The sequence below is a fragment of the Oncorhynchus mykiss genome, chromosome Y, assembly GCF_013265735.2.
Source record: "Oncorhynchus mykiss isolate Arlee chromosome Y, USDA_OmykA_1.1, whole genome shotgun sequence".
Taxonomy (NCBI): domain Eukaryota; kingdom Metazoa; phylum Chordata; class Actinopteri; order Salmoniformes; family Salmonidae; genus Oncorhynchus; species Oncorhynchus mykiss.
This window is the reverse complement of record NC_048593.1, coordinates 47,635,831-47,642,270: the sequence shown is the minus strand read 5'-3', so window position 1 is coordinate 47,642,270 and position 6,440 is coordinate 47,635,831. Positions and strand designations below refer to the sequence as shown.

The 6,440-nt window shown below is 44.4% G+C and overlaps 1 long non-coding RNA gene across 1 annotated transcript; it reads right to left on the bottom strand.

Moving 5' to 3' along the window:
• Positions 1-3,124: 3,124 nt before the first annotated feature.
• Positions 3,125-3,584, bottom strand: LOC118945301. Its single transcript, XR_005040414.1, has 2 exons — positions 3,447-3,584; positions 3,125-3,353 (listed from the first exon to the last, which is right to left on the bottom strand). It is a non-coding gene; the product is annotated as an uncharacterized LOC118945301 (long non-coding RNA).
• Between the last annotated feature and the right edge of the window lie 2,856 nt (positions 3,585-6,440).

The window sequence follows — 6,440 nt, the reverse complement described above, 5'->3', positions numbered from 1 at the left end:
AGGTACCTCCACCACACTCACTCCTCTCTCCCTGTCCTGTCCCCCCCTGTCTGGTACAGGTACCTCCACCACACTCACCCCTCTCTCCCTGTCCTGTCTCCCCCTGTCTGGTACAGGTACCTCCACCACACTCACCCATCTCTCCCTGTCCTGTCTCCCCCTGTCTGGTACAGGTACCTCCACCACACTCACCCCTCTCTCCCTGTCCTGTCTCCCCCTGTCTGGTACAGGTACCCCCACCACACTTCCCCCTCTCTCCCTGTCCTGTCTCCCCCTGTCTGGTACAGGTACCTCCACTACACTCACCCCTCTCTCCCTGGTCTGTCTCCCCCTGTCTGGTACAGGTACCCCCACCACACTCACCCCTCTCTCCCTGGTCTGTCCTCCCTGTCTGGTACAGGTACCTTCACTACACTCAACCCTCTCTGTTCACCGTCTGCCATGGTCTGTCTCCCTCTGTCTGATACAGGTACCTTCACCACACTCACCCCTCTCTCCCTGGTCTGTCCTCCCTGTCTGGTACAGGTACCTCCACTACACTCACCCCTCTCTCCCTGGTCTGTCTCCCCCTGTCTGGTACAGGTACCCTCACCACACTCACCCCTCTCTCCCGAGCTTTTGCTCACCTCCAGCACACACGCACTGTTGGGACGAGTGACTCCCCCTGTCTGGTACAGGTACCTCCAGGACTGGTCTGTCCTCCCTGTCTGGTACAGGTACCTCCACTACACTCACCCCTCTCTCCCTGGTCTGTCTCCCCCTGTCTGGTACAGGTACCCTCACCACACTCACCCTTCTCTCCCGAGCTTTTGCTCACCTCCAGCACACACGCACTGTTGAGACGAGTGACTCTGAACTTACAATGGCCAGCCCCAATTCAGCCGGGTACAGGTCCTCAACTGACTGCACCTGGTTGGGCACTGCTCGCTTCCTCCACTCGCATTCCACATCCATACGGCCCTTATTGTGAACAGCCAAAATAGGCTGCAGGCTACGCTTATGAGCTCCATGGAGACATTCGCATGTGGTAGAGAATCCCCTTGTCACCTAGAGAGGAGGATGTTAAGTGCCACATGCTTATTAATGCATGACTTTGAACACCTTGTGCTATTTAAATAAAGATAAGTTAAAGTTAGTAAAGTAAAATTTCATTACAGCTATAGAATATTTAACTAATTTTCACATGAGGACATGTGAAGTTTTTCCATAAAATCACAAGTTATAAATTAAAACTTTATCAGTTGACATGTCAATCAAATAGTGGGAAGGATCCTATAAATCAAGACTGTATAAATGGATGTACCACTCTGAATAAATAAATACTGTGAATAAATTCTCTGAATAAATAAATACTCTGAATGAATAAATACTCTGAATGAATAAATACTGTGAAGGAATAAATACTCGGAATGAATAAATACTATGAATAAATAAATACTGTGAATAAATAAATACTCTGAATAAATAAATACTGTGAATAAATAAATACTCCGAATACATAAATACTCTGAATGAATAAATACTCTGAATACATAAATACTCTGAATGAATAAATACTCTGAATAAATAAATACTGTGAATAAATAAATACTGTGAATAAATAAATACTGTGCCTTTGAAGATTGTCGCTGGTCATGAAACTACAATAACAGCTGGATGTCTAAACAAAATCAATTCTGAATGTCAATCGATTTTTAGATTAATTCTCATCAATGACAACATTTGTATACATTTTTTTACCCCATTTTTCTCCCCAAATTCGATCTTGTCTCATTGCTGCCAACTCCCCAACGGGCTCGGGAGACGAAGGTCGAGTCATGCGTCCTCCGAAAGATGACCCGCCAAACCGCGCTTCTTAACACCCGCCCGCTTAACCCGGAAGCCAGCCGCACCAATGTGTCGGAGGAAACACCGTTCACCTGATGGCCGAGGTCAGCCTGCTGGCCCGCCACTTCATGATAAGCCAAGTAAAGCTGAAATAGACACCACCGTCGACATACTGTACAAACATATATATCTAGGCTAAGTAATACAAACATATTTTCAACACTTTATTCAATTGATTTCAATACAGCACATGGATTCATCATGGATTGGGCTCAGGGCTCGGATTGCGCTGGTGAACTGTAGCTGACTGTCGGCTAGAGATGACCTGCAGCATCTTCCTGCAGGAAGTTGTAGTCTTGCTGAGGTCTTCTCTGTTGCTAATTAGCATTTCAAATTTGAGTCAAATATATTGATACAACTTACACGTTTATCAAAACATCACGCCAAGGTAAGCCTATACCAAATACATACTCCATTTGAAGTGTTTGTAAAATTACCTGTGAAAGATTAATGGTGGAAAAACAATTGGAACAATTTCCGTGTTTGACCGCTAGGTTTTATGGGTATTATGACGTGTCCACTATGGCGGACTAGGAGTTTATAGTAACCAGGTTTCCATCCAACCTTTTAATAAGAGTAAAGTACATGTCGGATAAAAAATGTCCTGACAGGCCTGACTTTCCAAATGTCGACAAAACAAAATACGCTAGACAAGGTGGGATGTTTTTGTGTCAGTAAAATTAATTATGCGAGAAATGTCAAATGCTTTTATGCGCAAATATTAATATAATAACCATCATATCGAAGTAAACTTGGAGTCATGAGATTACGCATAGTCCTCCCACTACAACTTGTCAGGAAAGCATGCAGTTTATTAGGCTACATAAATGATGAACTTCACAGGGTGGTGAAAGTGCACAGTGATGCGTATTTCCAATAAATATTGAGGGTCTTATTATGGTGACATGATCATCGACGCTTGGCTGCCGTTTTACAAAATGGTACTATTTTGTCCATAAGAATCTCATTATGTAGGCCATACATGCACTCTAGCCAACAGCGCTCTTGGCTAGAACGCATGTGCCAATACCAGAATGGGCACACTTACTATAACGCAACATCAGTAGAGTTGAAAATGCAATGGAAACCCATTTAACATGTAATTTTTATTCGGTAAATGGGATTTTACCCGCAAAAGGTATTTTTATGTGCACTAAGTCATCACGCAACAAGTCGATTTAATAGAAACACATGTCTGTCTGGTTCGGAGTGTTTATTAAAACATGTCTGTTTGGTGGTTCGGAGTGTTTATTAAAACATGTCTGTCTGGTGGTTCAGAGTGTTTATTAAAACATGTCTGTCTGGTGGTTCGGAGTGTTTATTAAAACATGTCTGTTTGGTGGTTCGGAGTGTTTATTAAAACATGGAGGTCTGGTGGTTGAACAGAGACGTGGGGCTGTTCCAGACCGCAGGATCAATCAGTTAGCCGACTAAAACACGTTCAAAATAATGTCAGAGACTTGACACTGGCATCATGGCAATAACGTCAAGGTATAACAGGCATCATGGCAATAACGTCAAGGATAACCTAGCATCATGGCAATAACGTCAAGGTATACCTGGCATCATGGCAATAACGTCAAGGTATAACAGGCATCATGGCAATAACGTCAAGGATAACCTAGCATCATGGCAATAACGTCAAGGTATACCTGGTATCATGGCAATAGCGTCAAGGTATACCTGGCATCATGGCAATAACGTCAAGGTATACCTGGCATCATGGAAATAACGTCAAGGATAACCTAGCATCATGGCAATAACGTCAAGGATAACCTAGCATCATGGCAATAACGTCAAGGTATAACTGGCATCATGGCAATAACATCAAGGATAACCTAGCATCATGGCAATAACGTCAAGGTGTAACCTAGCATCGTGGCAATAACGTCAAGGATAACCTAGCATCATGGCAATAACGTCAAGGATAACCTAGCATCATGGCAATAACGTCAAGGATAACCTGGCATCATGGCAATAACGTCAAGGATAACCTAGCATCATGGCAATAACGTCAAGGTATAACTGGCATCATGGCAATAACATCAAGGATAACCTAGCATCATGGCAATAACGTCAAGGATAACCTGGCATCATGGCAATAACGTCAAGGTATACCTGGCATCATGACAATAACGTCAAGGATAACCTAGCATCATGGCAATAACGTCAAGGATAACCTAGCATCATGGCAATAACGTCAAGGATAGCCTAGCATCATGGCAATAACGTCAAGGATAACCTGGCATCATGGCAATAACGTCAAGGTATACCTGGCATCATGGCAATAACGTCAAGGATAACCTGGCATCATGGCAATAACGTCAAGGTATACCTGGCATCATGACAATAACGTCAAGGATAACCTAGCATCATGGCAATAACGTCAAGGTATAACTGGCATCATGGCAATAACGTCAAGGTATACCTGGCATCATTGTATAACTGACTTGACAACCATATTCAAGTTCAGCTTTATAAATATATCAGTAAATCAAGAACTATATTTTACCCCTAATAAGAGTTATCTGGCTTAACTTACTGATCCTGCTTTTGCAACAGCTCAGTGTTCTGATGTTCAACTCTACTGCAAAAACATTCTCCTCTGTAAACAATACAAAACATAATTCATTCTTAATTCTAAATAAAAACCTTTAAAACCAAGCATGTCCTTCATAAGGCACAGTTCTCAAAGGATTTAGTAACACTGTGTTCCTCAGCAACACCTTGCTAGGTCCTTTAGTAACACTGTGTTCCTCAGCAACACCTCGCTAGGTCCTTTAGTAACACTGTGTTCCTCAGCAACACCTCGCTAGGTCCTTTAGTAACAGTGTGTTCCTCAGCAACACCTCGCTAGGTCCTTTAGTAACACTGTGTTCCTCAGCAACACATCGCTAGGTCCTTTAGTAACACTGTGTTCCTCAGCAACACCTCGCTAGGTCCTTTAGTAACAGTGTGTTCCTCAGCAACACCTCGCTAGGTCCTTTAGTAACACTGTGTTCCTCAGCAACACATCGCTAGGTCCTTTAGTAACACTGTGTTCCTCAGCAACACCTCGCTAGGTCCTTTAGTAACAGTGTGTTCCTCAGCAGCACCTCGCTAGGTCCTTTAGTAACAGTGTGTTCCTCAGCAACACCTCGCTAGGTCCTTTAGTAACACTGTGTTCCTCAGCAACACCTCGCTAGGTCCTTTAGTAACACTGTGTTCCTCAGCAACACCTCGCTAGGTCCTTTAGTAACAGTGTGTTCCTCAACAACACCTCGCTAGGTCCTTTAGTAACAGTGTTCCTCAGCAACACATCGCTAGGTCCTTTAGTAACAGTGTGTTCCTCAGCAGCACCTCGCTAGGTCCTTTAGTAACAGTGTGTTCCTCAGCAACACATCGCTAGGTCCTTTAGTAACAGTGTGTTCCTCAGCAACACCTCGCTAGGTCCTTTAGTAACACTGTGTTCCTCAGCAACACCTCGCTAGGTCCTTTAGTAACACTGTGTTCCTCAGCAACACCTCGCTAGGTCCTTTAGTAACACTGTGTTCCTCAGCAACACCTCGCTAGGTCCTTTAGTAACAGTGTGTTCCTCAACAACACCTCGCTAGGTCCTTTAGTAACACTGTGTTCCTCAGCAACACATCGCTAGGTCCTTTAGTAACACTGCGTTCCTCAGCAACACCTCGCTAGGTCCTTTAGTAACACTGTGTTCCTCAGCAACACCTCGCTAGGTCCTTTAGTAACAGTGTGTTTCTCAGCAACACCTCGCTAGGTCCTTTAGTAACAGTGTGTTCCTCAGCAACACCTCGCTAGGTCCTTTAGTAACAGTGTGTTCCTTAGCAACACCTCGCTAGGTCCTTTAGTAACACTGTGTTCCTCAGCAACACCTCGCTAGGTCCTTTAGTAACAGTGTGTTCCTCAGCAACACCTCGCTAGGTCCTTTAGTAACAGTGTGTTCCTCAGCAACACCTCGCTAGGTCCTTTAGTAACAGTGTGTTCCTCAGCAACACCTCGCTAGGTCCTTTAGTAACACTGTGTTCCTCAGCAACACCTCGCTAGGTCCTTTAGTAACAGTGTGTTCCTCAGCAATACCTCGCTAGGTCCTTTAGTAACAGTGTGTTCCTTAGCAACACCTCGCTAGGTCCTTTAGTAACAGTGTGTTCCTCAGCAGCACCTCGCTAGGTCCTTTAGTAACAGTGTGTTCCTTAGCAACACCTCGCTAGGTCCTTTAGTAACAGTGTGTTCCTCAGCAGCACCTCGCTAGGTCCTTTAGTAACAGTGTGTTCCTTAGCAACACCTCGCTAGGTCCTTTAGTAACCGTGTGGTCCTCAGCAGCACCTCGCTAGGTCCTTTAGTGACAGTGTGTTCCTTAGCAACACCTCGCTAGGTCCTTTAGTAACAGTGTGTTCCTTAGCAACACCTCGCTAGGTCCTTTAGTAACCGTGTGGTCCTCAGCAGCACCTCGCTAGGTCCTTTAGTAACAGTGTGTTCCTCAGCAACACCTCGCTAGGCCCTTTCTTAAATGGAAGAAATTTAGAACAACAAACACTCTTCCTAGAGCTGGCTGG